Here is a 16,483-nt window from a genome sequence, read left to right on the forward strand (position 1 = left end):
CCTTCCCGTGGCGACATACTCACAATAGCAACAGCACTAGGGATAAGTGCTTTCCCAGAGATGTCATGTCTCATGGTGCTCGGTCTCGGCAGAGCCTGTTTCCGAAAAGGCAAACGACTGGCTCCTTCTCCCACAAGGAATGTGCCAGCCCTGAAAGCTGTTGCTGGTCTTCACCTTCCCTTGGCATCCTACTCACATGCACAACAGCACTGGGGATCTGTGCTTTCCCAGAGATGTCATATCTCATGGTGCTCGTTCTCGGCAGAGCCTGTTTCCGAAAAGACATACGACCGGCTCCTTCTCCCACAAGGAATGTGCCAGCCCTGAAAGCGGTTGCTGGTCTTCACCTTCCCTTGGTAGCCCACACACAGGAATAACAGCACTAGGGATCTGTGCTTTCCCAGAGATGTCATATCTCATGGTGCTCGTCCTCGGCAGAGCCTGTTTCCGAAAAGGCAAACGTCTGGCTATTCCTCCTACGAGGAAGGAGACAGCCCTGAAAGCTGTTGCTGGTCTTCACCTTCCCGTGGTAGCCCACACACAGGAACAACAGCACTAGGGATAAGTGCTTTCCCAGAGATGTCATATCTCATGGTGCTCGTTCTCGGCAGAGCCTGTTTCCGAAAAGACATACGACCGGCTCCTTCTCCCACAAGGAATGTGCCAGCCCTGAAAGCGGTTGCTGGTCTTCACCTTCCCTTGGTAGCCCACACACAGGAATAACAGCACTAGGGATCTGTGCTTTCCCAGAGATGTCATATCTCATGGTGCTCGTCCTCGGCAGAGCCTGTTTCCGAAAAGACATACGACCGGCTCCTTCTCCCACAAGGAATGTGCCAGCCCTGAAAGCGGTTGCTGGTCTTCACCTTCCCTTGGTAGCCCACACACAGGAATAACAGCACTAGGGATCTGTGCTTTCCCAGAGATGTCATATCTCATGGTGCTCGTCCTCGGCAGAGCCTGTTTCCGAAAAGGCAAACGTCTGGCTATTCCTCCTACGAGGAAGGAGACAGCCCTGAAAGCTGTTGCTGGTCTTCACCTTCCCGTGGTAGCCCACACACAGGAACAACAGCACTAGGGATAAGTGCTTTCCCAGAGATGTCATATCTCATGGTGCTCGTTCACGACAGAGCCTGTTTCCGAAAAGACATACGACTGGCTCCTTCTCCCACAAGGAATGTGCCAGCACCGAAAGCGGTTGCTGGTCTTCACCTTCCCGTGGTAGCCCACACACAGGAATAACAGCACTAGGGATCTGTGCTTTCCCAGAGATGTCATATCTCATGGTGCTCGTCCTCGGCAGAGCCTGTTTCCGAAAAGGCAAACGTCTGGCTATTCCTGCTACGAGGAATGTGCAAGCCCTGAAAGCTGTTGCTGGTCTTCACCTTCCCGTGGTAGCCCACACACAGGAACAACAGCACTAGGGATAAGTGCTTTCCCAGAGATGTCATATCTCATGGTGCTCGTTCTCGGCAGAGCCTGTTTCCGAAAAGACATACGACTGGCTCCTTCTCCCACAAGGAATGTGCCAGCCCTGAAAGCTGTTGCTGGTCCTGACCTTCCCATAGTAGCCCATACACAGGAACAACAGTACTGGGGATCTGTGCTTTCCCACAAATGTCATGTGTCATGGTGCTCGGTCTCGGCAGAGCCTGTTTCCGAAAAGGCAAACGTCTGGCTATTACTCCTACGAGGAAGGAGACAGCCCTGTAAGCTGTTGCTGGTGTTTACCTTCCCTTGGTAACCTACTCACATGCACAACAGCACTGGGGATCTGTGCTTTCCCAGAGATGTCATATCTCATGGTGCTCGTTCTCGGCAGAGCCTGTTTCCGAAAAGACATACGACCGGCTCCTTCTCCCACAAGGAATGTGCCAGCCCTGAAAGCTGTTGCTGGTCTTCACCTTCCCTTGGTAGCCCACACACAGGAATAACAGCACTAGGGATCTGTGCTTTCCCAGAGATGTCATATCTCATGGTGCTCGTTCTCCGTAGAGCCTGTTTCCGAAAAGGCAAACGTCTGGCTATTCCTCCTACGAGGAATGTGCAAGCCCTGAAAGCTGTTGCTGGTCTTCACCTTCCCGTGGTAGCCCACACACAGGAACAACAGCACTAGGGATAAGTGCTTACCCAGAGATGTCATATCTCATGGTGCTCGTTCTCGGCAGAGCCTGTTTCCGAAAAGACATACGACCGGCTCCTTCTCCCACAAGGAATGTGCAAGCCCTGAAAGCTGTTGCTGGTCTTCACCTTCCCTTGGTAGCCCACACACAGGAACAACAGCACTAGGGATAAGTGCTTTCCCAGAGACGTCATGTCTCATGGTGCTCGGTCTCGGCAGAGCCTGTTTCCGAAAAGGCAAACGACTGGCTATTCCTCCTACGAGGAAGGAGACAGCCCTGAAAGCTGTTGCTGGTCTTCACCTTCCCGTGGTAGCCCACACACAGGAACAACAGCACTAGGGATAAGTGCTTTCCCAGAGATGTCATATCTCATGGTGCTCGTCCTCGGCAGAGCCTGTTTCCGAAAAGGCAAACGTCTGGCTATTCATCCTACGAGGAAGGAGACAGCCCTGAAAGCTGTTGCTGGTCTTCACCTTCCCGTGGTAGCCCACACACAGGAACAACAGCACTAGGGATAAGTGCTTACCCAGAGATGTCATATCTCATGGTGCTCGTTCTCGGCAGAGCCTGTTTCCGAAAAGACATACGACCGGCTCCTTCTCCCACAAGGAATGTGCCAGCCCTGAAAGCGGTTGCTGGTCTTCACCTTCCCTTGGTAGCCCACACACAGGAATAACAGCACTAGGGATCTGTGCTTTCCCAGAGATGTCATATCTCATGGTGCTCGTCCTCGGCAGAGCCTGTTTCCGAAAAGGCAAACGTCTGGCTATTCCTCCTACGAGGAAGGAGACAGCCCTGAAAGCTGTTGCTGGTCTTCACCTTCCCGTGGTAGCCCACACACAGGAACAACAGCACTAGGGATAAGTGCTTTCCCAGAGATGTCATATCTCATGGTGCTCGTTCACGACAGAGCCTGTTTCCGAAAAGACATACGACTGGCTCCTTCTCCCACAAGGAATGTGCCAGCCCTGAAAGCTGTTGCTGGTCCTGACCTTCCCATAGTAGCCCATACACAGGAACAACAGTACTGGGGATCTGTGCTTTCCCACAAATGTCATGTGTCATGGTGCTCGGTCTCGGCAGAGCCTGTTTCCGAAAAGGCAAACGTCTGGCTATTCCTCCTACGAGGAAGGAGACAGCCCTGTAAGCTGTTGCTGGTGTTTACCTTCCCTTGGTGACCTACTCACAGGCACAACAACACTGGGGATCTGTGCTTTCCCAGAGATGTCATATCTCATGGTGCTCGTTCTCGGCAGAGCCTGTTTCCGAAAAGACATACGACCGGCTCCTTCTCCCACAAGGAATGTGCCAGCCCTGAAAGCGGTTGCTGGTCTTCACCTTCCCTTGGTAGCCCACACACAGGAATAACAGCACTAGGGATCTGTGCTTTCCCAGAGATGTCATATCTCATGGTGCTCGTCCTCGGCAGAGCCTGTTTCCGAAAAGACATACGACTGGCTATTCCTCCTACGAGGAAGGAGACAGCCCTGAAAGCTGTTGCTGGTCTTCACCTTCCCGTGGTAGCCCACACACAGGAACAACAGCACTAGGGATAAGTGCTTTCCCAGAGATGTCATATCTCATGGTGCTCGTTCACGACAGAGCCTGTTTCCGAAAAGACATACGACTGGCTCCTTCTCCCACAAGGAATGTGCCAGCCCTGAAAGCTGTTGCTGGTCCTGACCTTCCCATAGTAGCCCATATACAGGAACAACAGTACTGGGGATCTGTGCTTTCCCACAAATGTCATTTGTCATGGTGCTCGGTCTCGGCAGAGCCTGTTTCCGAAAAGGCAAACGTCTGGCTATTCCTCCTACGAGGAAGGAGACAGCCCTGTAAGCTGTTGCTGGTGTTTACCTTCCCTTGGTGACCTACTCACAGGCACAACAGCACTGGGGATCTGTGCTTTCCCAGAGATGTCATATCTCATGGTGCTCGTTCTCGGCAGAGCCTGTTTCCGAAAAGGCAAACGTCTGGCTATTCCTCCTACGAGGAAGGAGACAGCCCTGAAAGCTGTTGCTGGTCTTCACCTTCCCGTGGTAGCCCACACACAGGAACAACAGCACTAGGGATAAGTGCTTTCCCAGAGATGTCATATCTCATGGTGCTCGTCCTCGGCAGAGCCTGTTTCCGAAAAGGCAAACGTCTGGCTATTCATCCTACGAGGAAGGAGACAGCCCTGAAAGCTGTTGCTGGTCTTCACCTTCCCGTGGTAGCCCACACACAGGAACAACAGCACTAGGGATAAGTGCTTTCCCAGAGATGTCATATCTCATGGTGCTTGTTCTCGGCAGAGCCTGTTTCCGAAAAAGCAAACGTCTGGCTATTCCTTTTACGAGGAATGTGCCAGCCCTGAAAGCTGTTGCTGGTCTTTACCTTCCCGTGGTGACATACTCACAATAGCAACAGCACTAGGGATAAGTGCTTTCCCAGAGATGTCATGTCTCATGGTGCTCGGTCTCGGCAGAGCCTGTTTCCGAAAAGGCAAACGACTGGCTCCTTCTCCCACAAGGAATGTGCCAGCCCTGAAAGCTGTTGCTGGTCTTCACCTTCCCTTGGCATCCTACTCACATGCACAACAGCACTGGGGATCTGTGCTTTCCCAGAGATGTCATATCTCATGGTGCTCGTTCTCGGCAGAGCCTGTTTCCGAAAAGACATACGACCGGCTCCTTCTCCCACAAGGAATGTGCCAGCCCTGAAAGCGGTTGCTGGTCTTCACCTTCCCTTGGTAGCCCACACACAGGAATAACAGCACTAGGGATCTGTGCTTTCCCAGAGATGTCATATCTCATGGTGCTCGTTCTCCGTAGAGCCTGTTTCCGAAAAGGCAAACGTCTGGCTATTCCTCCTACGAGGAAGGAGACAGCCCTGAAAGCTGTTGCTGGTCTTCACCTTCCCGTGGTAGCCCACACACAGGAACAACAGCACTAGGGATAAGTGCTTTCCCAGAGATGTCATATCTCATGGTGCTCGTCCTCGGCAGAGCCTGTTTCCGAAAAGGCAAACGTCTGGCTATTCATCCTACGAGGAAGGAGACAGCCCTGAAAGCTGTTGCTGGTCTTCACCTTCCCGTGGTAGCCCACACACAGGAACAACAGCACTAGGGATAAGTACTTACCCAGAGATGTCATATGTCATGGTGCTCGTTCTCGGCAGAGCCTGTTTCCGAAAAGACATACGACCGGCTCCTTCTCCCACAAGGAATGTGCCAGCCCTGAAAGCGGTTGCTGGTCTTCACCTTCCCTTGGTAGCCCACACACAGGAATAACAGCACTAGGGATCTGTGCTTTCCCAGAGATGTCATATCTCATGGTGCTCGTCCTCGGCAGAGCCTGTTTCCGAAAAGGCAAACGTCTGGCTATTCCTCCTACGAGGAAGGAGACAGCCCTGAAAGCTGTTGCTGGTCTTCACCTTCCCGTGGTAGCCCACACACAGGAACAACAGCACTAGGGATAAGTGCTTTCCCAGAGATGTCATATCTCATGGTGCTCGTTCACGACAGAGCCTGTTTCCGAAAAGACATACGACTGGCTCCTTCTCCCACAAGGAATGTGCCAGCCCTGAAAGCTGTTGCTGGTCCTGACCTTCCCATAGTAGCCCATACACAGGAACAACAGTACTGGGGATCTGTGCTTTCCCACAAATGTCATGTGTCATGGTGCTCGGTCTCGGCAGAGCCTGTTTCCGAAAAGGCAAACGTCTGGCTATTACTCCTACGAGGAAGGAGACAGCCCTGTAAGCTGTTGCTGGTGTTTACCTTCCCTTGGTAACCTACTCACAGGCACAACAGCACTGGGGATCTGTGCTTTCCCAGAGATGTCATATCTCATGGTGCTCGTTCTCGGCAGAGCCTGTTTCCGAAAAGACATACGACCGGCTCCTTCTCCCACAAGGAATGTGCCAGCCCTGAAAGCGGTTGCTGGTCTTCACCTTCCCTTGGTAGCCCACACACAGGAATAACAGCACTAGGGATCTGTGCTTTCCCAGAGATGTCATATCTCATGGTGCTCGTCCTCGGCAGAGCCTGTTTCCGAAAAGGCAAACGTCTGGCTATTCCTCCTACGAGGAATGTGCAAGCCCTGAAAGCTGTTGCTGGTCTTCACCTTCCCGTGGTAGCCCACACACAGGAACAACAGCACTAGGGATAAGTGCTTACCCAGAGATGTCATATCTCATGGTGCTCGTTCTCGGCAGAGCCTGTTTCCGAAAAGACATACGACCGGCTCCTTCTCCCACAAGGAATGTGCAAGCCCTGAAAGCTGTTGCTGGTCTTCACCTTCCCTTGGTAGCCCACACACAGGAACAACAGCACTAGGGATAAGTGCTTTCCCAGAGACGTCATGTCTCATGGTGCTCGGTCTCGGCAGAGCCTGTTTCCGAAAAGGCAAACGACTGGCTATTCCTCCTACGAGGAAGGAGACAGCCCTGAAAGCTGTTGCTGGTCTTCACCTTCCCGTGGTAGCCCACACACAGGAACAACAGCACTAGGGATAAGTGCTTTCCCAGAGATGTCATATCTCATGGTGCTCGTCCTCGGCAGAGCCTGTTTCCGAAAAGGCAAACGTCTGGCTATTCATCCTACGAGGAAGGAGACAGCCCTGAAAGCTGTTGCTGGTCTTCACCTTCCCGTGGTAGCCCACACACAGGAACAACAGCACTAGGGATAAGTGCTTACCCAGAGATGTCATATCTCATGGTGCTCGTTCTCGGCAGAGCCTGTTTCCGAAAAGACATACGACCGGCTCCTTCTCCCACAAGGAATGTGCCAGCCCTGAAAGCGGTTGCTGGTCTTCACCTTCCCTTGGTAGCCCACACACAGGAATAACAGCACTAGGGATCTGTGCTTTCCCAGAGATGTCATATCTCATGGTGCTCGTCCTCGGCAGAGCCTGTTTCCGAAAAGGCAAACGTCTGGCTATTCCTCCTACGAGGAAGGAGACAGCCCTGAAAGCTGTTGCTGGTCTTCACCTTCCCGTGGTAGCCCACACACAGGAACAACAGCACTAGGGATAAGTGCTTTCCCAGAGATGTCATATCTCATGGTGCTCGTTCACGACAGAGCCTGTTTCCGAAAAGACATACGACTGGCTCCTTCTCCCACAAGGAATGTGCCAGCCCTGAAAGCTGTTGCTGGTCCTGACCTTCCCATAGTAGCCCATACACAGGAACAACAGTACTGGGGATCTGTGCTTTCCCACAAATGTCATGTGTCATGGTGCTCGGTCTCGGCAGAGCCTGTTTCCGAAAAGGCAAACGTCTGGCTATTCCTCCTACGAGGAAGGAGACAGCCCTGTAAGCTGTTGCTGGTGTTTACCTTCCCTTGGTGACCTACTCACAGGCACAACAACACTGGGGATCTGTGCTTTCCCAGAGATGTCATATCTCATGGTGCTCGTTCTCGGCAGAGCCTGTTTCCGAAAAGACATACGACCGGCTCCTTCTCCCACAAGGAATGTGCCAGCCCTGAAAGCGGTTGCTGGTCTTCACCTTCCCTTGGTAGCCCACACACAGGAATAACAGCACTAGGGATCTGTGCTTTCCCAGAGATGTCATATCTCATGGTGCTCGTCCTCGGCAGAGCCTGTTTCCGAAAAGACATACGACTGGCTATTCCTCCTACGAGGAAGGAGACAGCCCTGAAAGCTGTTGCTGGTCTTCACCTTCCCGTGGTAGCCCACACACAGGAACAACAGCACTAGGGATAAGTGCTTTCCCAGAGATGTCATATCTCATGGTGCTCGTTCACGACAGAGCCTGTTTCCGAAAAGACATACGACTGGCTCCTTCTCCCACAAGGAATGTGCCAGCCCTGAAAGCTGTTGCTGGTCCTGACCTTCCCATAGTAGCCCATATACAGGAACAACAGTACTGGGGATCTGTGCTTTCCCACAAATGTCATTTGTCATGGTGCTCGTCCTCGGCAGAGCCTGTTTCCGAAAAGGCAAACGTCTGGCTATTCCTCCTACGAGGAAGGAGACAGCCCTGTAAGCTGTTGCTGGTGTTTACCTTCCCTTGGTGACCTACTCACAGGCACAACAGCACTGGGGATCTGTGCTTTCCCAGAGATGTCATATCTCATGGTGCTCGTTCTCGGCAGAGCCTGTTTCCGAAAAGGCAAACGTCTGGCTATTCCTCCTACGAGGAAGGAGACAGCCCTGAAAGCTGTTGCTGGTCTTCACCTTCCCGTGGTAGCCCACACACAGGAACAACAGCACTAGGGATAAGTGCTTTCCCAGAGATGTCATATCTCATGGTGCTCGTCCTCGGCAGAGCCTGTTTCCGAAAAGGCAAACGTCTGGCTATTCATCCTACGAGGAAGGAGACAGCCCTGAAAGCTGTTGCTGGTCTTCACCTTCCCGTGGTAGCCCACACACAGGAACAACAGCACTAGGGATAAGTGCTTTCCCAGAGATGTCATATCTCATGGTGCTTGTTCTCGGCAGAGCCTGTTTCCGAAAAAGCAAACGTCTGGCTATTCCTTTTACGAGGAATGTGCCAGCCCTGAAAGCTGTTGCTGGTCTTTACCTTCCCGTGGTGACATACTCACAATAGCAACAGCACTAGGGATAAGTGCTTTCCCAGAGATGTCATGTCTCATGGTGCTCGGTCTCGGCAGAGCCTGTTTCCGAAAAGGCAAACGACTGGCTCCTTCTCCCACAAGGAATGTGCCAGCCCTGAAAGCTGTTGCTGGTCTTCACCTTCCCTTGGCATCCTACTCACATGCACAACAGCACTGGGGATCTGTGCTTTCCCAGAGATGTCATATCTCATGGTGCTCGTTCTCGGCAGAGCCTGTTTCCGAAAAGACATACGACCGGCTCCTTCTCCCACAAGGAATGTGCCAGCCCTGAAAGCGGTTGCTGGTCTTCACCTTCCCTTGGTAGCCCACACACAGGAATAACAGCACTAGGGATCTGTGCTTTCCCAGAGATGTCATATCTCATGGTGCTCGTTCTCCGTAGAGCCTGTTTCCGAAAAGGCAAACGTCTGGCTATTCCTCCTACGAGGAAGGAGACAGCCCTGAAAGCTGTTGCTGGTCTTCACCTTCCCGTGGTAGCCCACACACAGGAACAACAGCACTAGGGATAAGTGCTTTCCCAGAGATGTCATATCTCATGGTGCTCGTCCTCGGCAGAGCCTGTTTCCGAAAAGGCAAACGTCTGGCTATTCCTCCTACGAGGAAGGAGACAGCCCTGAAAGCTGTTGCTGGTCTTCACCTTCCCGTGGTAGCCCACACACAGGAACAACAGCACTAGGGATAACTACTTACCCAGAGATGTCATATGTCATGGTGCTCGTTCTCGGCAGAGCCTGTTTCCGAAAAGACATACGACCGGCTCCTTCTCCCACAAGGAATGTGCCAGCCCTGAAAGCGGTTGCTGGTCTTCACCTTCCCTTGGTAGCCCACACACAGGAATAACAGCACTAGGGATCTGTGCTTTCCCAGAGATGTCATATCTCATGGTGCTCGTCCTCGGCAGAGCCTGTTTCCGAAAAGGCAAACGTCTGGCTTTTCCTCCTACGAGGAATGTGCAAGCCCTGAAAGCTGTTGCTGGTCTTCACCTTCCCGTGGTAGCCCACACACAGGAACAACAGCACTAGGGATAAGTGCTTTCCCAGAGATGTCATATGTCATGGTGCTCGTTCTCGGCAGAGCCTGTTTCCGAAAAGACATACGACTGGCTCCTACTCCCACAAGGAATGTGCCAGCCCTGAAAGCTGTTGCTGGTCCTGACCTTCCCATAGTAGCCCATACACAGGAACAACAGTACTGGGGATCTGTGCTTTCCCACAAATGTCATGTGTCATGGTGCTCGGTCTCGGCAGAGCCTGTTTCCGAAAAGGCAAACGTCTGGCTATTCCTCCTACGAGGAAGGAGACAGCCCTGAAAGCTGTTGCTGGTGTTTACCTTCCCTTGGTGACCTACTGACAGGCACAACAGCACTGGGGATCTGTGCTTTCCCAGAGATGTCATACCTCATGGTGCTCGTTCTCGGCAGAGCCTGTTTCCGAAAAGACATACGACCGGCTCCTTCTCCCACAAGGAATGTGCCAGCCCTGAAAGCGGTTGCTGGTCTTCACCTTCCCTTGGTAGCCCACACACAGGAACAACAGCACTAGGGATAAGTGCTTTCCCAGAGATGTCATATCTCATGGTGCTCGTCCTCGGCAGAGCCTGTTTCCGAAAAGACATACGACCGGCTCCTTCTCCCACAAGGAATGTGCCAGCCCTGAAAGCTGTTGCTGGTCTTCACCTTCCCGTGGTAGCCCACACACAGGAACAACAGCACTAGGGATAAGTGCTTTCCCAGAGATGTCATATCTCATGGTGCTCGTCCTCGGCAGAGCCTGTTTCCGAAAAGGCAAACGTCTGGCTATTCCTCCTACGAGGAAGGAGACAGCCCTGAAAGCTGTTGCTGGTCTTCACCTTCCCGTGGTAGCCCACACACAGGAACAACAGCACTAGGGATAAGTGCTTACCCAGAGATGTCATATCTCATGGTGCTCGTTCTCGGCAGAGCCTGTTTCCGAAAAGACATACGACCGGCTCCTTCTCCCACAAGGAATGTGCCAGCCCTGAAAGCTGTTGCTGGTGTTTACCTTCCCTTGGTAGCCCACACACAGGAATAACAGCACTAGGGATCTGTGCTTTCCCAGAGATGTCATATCTCATGGTGCTCGTCCTCGGCAGAGCCTGTTTCCGAAAAGGCAAACGTCTGGCTATTCCTCCTACGAGGAAGGAGACAGCCCTGAAAGCTGTTGCTGGTCTTCACCTTCCCGTGGTAGCCCACACACAGGAACAACAGCACTAGGGATAAGTGCTTTCCCAGAGATGTCATATCTCATGGTGCTCGTTCACGACAGAGCCTGTTTCCGAAAAGACATACGACTGGCTCCTTCTCCCACAAGGAATGTGCCAGCCCTGAAAGCTGTTGCTGGTCCTGACCTTCCCATAGTAGCCCATACACAGGAACAACAGCACTGGGGATCTGTGCTTTCCCAGAGATGTCATATGTCATGGTGCTCGTTCTCGGCAGAGCCTGTTTCCGAAAAGACATACGACCGGCTCCTTCTCCCACAAGGAATGTGCCAGCCCTGAAAGCGGTTGCTGGTCTTCACCTTCCCTTGGTAGCCCACACACAGGAATAACAGCACTAGGGATCTGTGCTTTCCCAGAGATGTCATATCTCATGGTGCTCGTCCTCGGCAGAGCCTGTTTCCGAAAAGGCAAACGTCTGGCTATTCCTCCTACGAGGAAGGAGACAGCCCTGAAAGCTGTTGCTGGTCTTCACCTTCCCGTGGTAGCCCACACACAGGAACAACAGCACTAGGGATAAGTGCTTTCCCAGAGATGTCATATCTCATGGTGCTCGTTCACGACAGAGCCTGTTTCCGAAAAGACATACGACTGGCTCCTTCTCCCACAAGGAATGTGCCAGCCCTGAAAGCTGTTGCTGGTCCTGACCTTCCCATAGTAGCCCATACACAGGAACAACAGTACTGGGGATCTGTGCTTTCCCACAAATGTCATGTGTCATGGTGCTCGGTCTCGGCAGAGCCTGTTTCCGAAAAGGCAAACGTCTGGCTATTCCTCCTACGAGGAAGGAGACAGCCCTGTAAGCTGTTGCTGGTGTTTACCTTCCCTTGGTGACCTACTCACAGGCACAACAACACTGGGGATCTGTGCTTTCCCAGAGATGTCATATCTCATGGTGCTCGTCCTCGGCAGAGCCTGTTTCTGAAAAGGCAAACGACTGGCTCCTTCTCCCACAAGGAATGTGCCAGCCCTGAAAGCTGTTGCTGGTGTTTACCTTCCCTTGGTAGCCCACACACAGGAATAACAGCACTAGGGATCTGTGCTTTCCCAGAGATGTCATATCTCATGGTGCTCGTCCTCGGCAGAGCCTGTTTCCGAAAAAGCAAACGTCTGGCTATTCCTTTTACGAGGAATGTGCCAGCCCTGAAAGCTGTTGCTGGTCTTTACCTTCCCGTGGCGACATACTCACAATAGCAACAGCACTAGGGATAAGTGCTTTCCCAGAGATGTCATGTCTCATGGTGCTCGGTCTCGGCAGAGCCTGTTTCCGAAAAGACATACGACCGGCTCCTTCTCCCACAAGGAATGTGCCAGCCCTGAAAGCTGTTGCTGGTCTTCACCTTCCCTTGGCATCCTACTCACATGCACAACAGCACTGGGGATCTGTGCTTTCCCAGAGATGTCATATCTCATGGTGCTCGTTCTCGGCAGAGCCTGTTTCCGAAAAGACATACGACCGGCTCCTTCTCCCACAAGGAATGTGCCAGCCCTGAAAGCGGTTGCTGGTCTTCACCTTCCCTTGGTAGCCCACACACAGGAATAACAGCACTAGGGATCTGTGCTTTCCCAGAGATGTCATATCTCATGGTGCTCGTCCTCGGCAGAGCCTGTTTCCGAAAAGGCAAACGTCTGGCTATTCCTCCTACGAGGAAGGAGACAGCCCTGAAAGCTGTTGCTGGTCTTCACCTTCCCGTGGTAGCCCACACACAGGAACAACAGCACTAGGGATAAGTGCTTTCCCAGAGATGTCATATCTCATGGTGCTCGTTCTCGGCAGAGCCTGTTTCCGAAAAGACATACGACCGGCTCCTTCTCCCACAAGGAATGTGCCAGCCCTGAAAGCGGTTGCTGGTCTTCACCTTCCCTTGGTAGCCCACACACAGGAATAACAGCACTAGGGATCTGTGCTTTCCCAGAGATGTCATATCTCATGGTGCTCGTCCTCGGCAGAGCCTGTTTCCGAAAAGGCAAACGTCTGGCTATTCCTCCTACGAGGAAGGAGACAGCCCTGAAAGCTGTTGCTGGTCTTCACCTTCCCGTGGTAGCCCACACACAGGAACAACAGCACTAGGGATAAGTGCTTTCCCAGAGATGTCATATCTCATGGTGCTCGTTCACGACAGAGCCTGTTTCCGAAAAGACATACGACTGGCTCCTTCTCCCACAAGGAATGTGCCAGCCCTGAAAGCTGTTGCTGGTCCTGACCTTCCCATAGTAGCCCATATACAGGAACAACAGTACTGGGGATCTGTGCTTTCCCAGAGATGTCATATCTCATGGTGCTCGTTCTCGGCAGAGCCTGTTTCCGAAAAGACATACGACCGGCTCCTTCTCCCACAAGGAATGTGCCAGCCCTGAAAGCGGTTGCTGGTCTTCACCTTCCCTTGGTAGCCCACACACAGGAATAACAGCACTAGGGATCTGTGCTTTCCCAGAGATGTCATATCTCATGGTGCTCGTCCTCGGCAGAGCCTGTTTCCGAAAAGGCAAACGTCTGGCTATTCCTCCTACGAGGAAGGAGACAGCCCTGAAAGCTGTTGCTGGTCTTCACCTTCCCGTGGTAGCCCACACACAGGAACAACAGCACTAGGGATAAGTGCTTTCCCAGAGATGTCATATGTCATGGTGCTCGTTCTCGGCAGAGCCTGTTTCCGAAAAGACATACGACTGGCTCCTTCTCCCACAAGGAATGTGCCAGCACCGAAAGCGGTTGCTGGTCTTCACCTTCCCGTGGTAGCCCACACACAGGAATAACAGCACTAGGGATCTGTGCTTTCCCAGAGATGTCATATCTCATGGTGCTCGTCCTCGGCAGAGCCTGTTTCCGAAAAGGCAAACGTCTGGCTATTCCTGCTACGAGGAATGTGCAAGCCCTGAAAGCTGTTGCTGGTCTTCACCTTCCCGTGGTAGCCCACACACAGGAACAACAGCACTAGGGATAAGTGCTTTCCCAGAGATGTCATATCTCATGGTGCTCGTTCTCGGCAGAGCCTGTTTCCGAAAAGACATACGACCGGCTCCTTCTCCCACAAGGAATGTGCAAGCCCTGAAAGCTGATGCTGGTCTTCACCTTCCCGTGGTAGCCCACACACAGGAACAACAGCACTAGGGATAAGTGCTTTCCCAGAGACGTCATGTCTCATGGTGCTCGGTCTCGGCAGAGCCTGTTTCCGAAAAGGCAAACGACTGGCTATTCCTCCTACGAGGAAGGAGACAGCCCTGAAAGCTGTTGCTGGTCTTCACCTTCCCGTGGTAGCCCACACACAGGAACAACAGCACTAGGGATAAGTGCTTTCCCAGAGATGTCATATCTCATGGTGCTCGTCCTCGGCAGAGCCTGTTTCCGAAAAGGCAAACGTCTGGCTATTCATCCTACGAGGAAGGAGACAGCCCTGAAAGCTGTTGCTGGTCTTCACCTTCCCGTGGTAGCCCACACACAGGAACAACAGCACTAGGGATAAGTGCTTACCCAGAGATGTCATATCTCATGGTGCTCGTTCTCGGCAGAGCCTGTTTCCGAAAAGACATACGACCGGCTCCTTCTCCCACAAGGAATGTGCCAGCCCTGAAAGCGGTTGCTGGTCTTCACCTTCCCTTGGTAGCCCACACACAGGAATAACAGCACTAGGGATCTGTGCTTTCCCAGAGATGTCATATCTCATGGTGCTCGTCCTCGGCAGAGCCTGTTTCCGAAAAGGCAAACGTCTGGCTATTCCTCCTACGAGGAAGGAGACAGCCCTGAAAGCTGTTGCTGGTCTTCACCTTCCCGTGGTAGCCCACACACAGGAACAACAGCACTAGGGATAAGTGCTTTCCCAGAGATGTCATATCTCATGGTGCTCGTTCACGACAGAGCCTGTTTCCGAAAAGACATACGACTGGCTCCTTCTCCCACAAGGAATGTGCCAGCCCTGAAAGCTGTTGCTGGTCCTGACCTTCCCATAGTAGCCCATACACAGGAACAACAGTACTGGGGATCTGTGCTTTCCCACAAATGTCATGTGTCATGGTGCTCGGTCTCGGCAGAGCCTGTTTCCGAAAAGGCAAACGTCTGGCTATTCCTCCTACGAGGAAGGAGACAGCCCTGTAAGCTGTTGCTGGTGTTTACCTTCCCTTGGTGACCTACTCACAGGCACAACAACACTGGGGATCTGTGCTTTCCCAGAGATGTCATATCTCATGGTGCTCGTTCTCGGCAGAGCCTGTTTCCGAAAAGACATACGACCGGCTCCTTCTCCCACAAGGAATGTGCCAGCCCTGAAAGCGGTTGCTGGTCTTCACCTTCCCTTGGTAGCCCACACACAGGAATAACAGCACTAGGGATCTGTGCTTTCCCAGAGATGTCATATCTCATGGTGCTCGTCCTCGGCAGAGCCTGTTTCCGAAAAGACATACGACTGGCTATTCCTCCTACGAGGAAGGAGACAGCCCTGAAAGCTGTTGCTGGTCTTCACCTTCCCGTGGTAGCCCACACACAGGAACAACAGCACTAGGGATAAGTGCTTTCCCAGAGATGTCATATCTCATGGTGCTCGTTCACGACAGAGCCTGTTTCCGAAAAGACATACGACTGGCTCCTTCTCCCACAAGGAATGTGCCAGCCCTGAAAGCTGTTGCTGGTCCTGACCTTCCCATAGTAGCCCATATACAGGAACAACAGTACTGGGGATCTGTGCTTTCCCACAAATGTCATTTGTCATGGTGCTCGGTCTCGGCAGAGCCTGTTTCCGAAAAGGCAAACGTCTGGCTATTCCTCCTACGAGGAAGGAGACAGCCCTGTAAGCTGTTGCTGGTGTTTACCTTCCCTTGGTGACCTACTCACAGGCACAACAGCACTGGGGATCTGTGCTTTCCCAGAGATGTCATATCTCATGGTGCTCGTTCTCGGCAGAGCCTGTTTCCGAAAAGGCAAACGTCTGGCTATTCCTCCTACGAGGAAGGAGACAGCCCTGAAAGCTGTTGCTGGTCTTCACCTTCCCGTGGTAGCCCACACACAGGAACAACAGCACTAGGGATAAGTGCTTTCCCAGAGATGTCATATCTCATGGTGCTCGTCCTCGGCAGAGCCTGTTTCCGAAAAGGCAAACGTCTGGCTATTCATCCTACGAGGAAGGAGACAGCCCTGAAAGCTGTTGCTGGTCTTCACCTTCCCGTGGTAGCCCACACACAGGAACAACAGCACTAGGGATAAGTGCTTTCCCAGAGATGTCATATCTCATGGTGCTTGTTCTCGGCAGAGCCTGTTTCCGAAAAAGCAAACGTCTGGCTATTCCTTTTACGAGGAATGTGCCAGCCCTGAAAGCTGTTGCTGGTCTTTACCTTCCCGTGGTGACATACTCACAATAGCAACAGCACTAGGGATAAGTGCTTTCCCAGAGATGTCATGTCTCATGGTGCTCGGTCTCGGCAGAGCCTGTTTCCGAAAAGGCAAACGACTGGCTCCTTCTCCCACAAGGAATGTGCCAGCCCTGAAAGCGGTTGCTGGTCTTCACCTTCCCTTGGTAGCCCACACACAGGAACAACAGCACTAGGGATAAGT

Source organism: Buteo buteo, chromosome 18, assembly GCF_964188355.1.
Source record: "Buteo buteo chromosome 18, bButBut1.hap1.1, whole genome shotgun sequence".
NCBI lineage: Eukaryota > Metazoa > Chordata > Aves > Accipitriformes > Accipitridae > Buteo > Buteo buteo.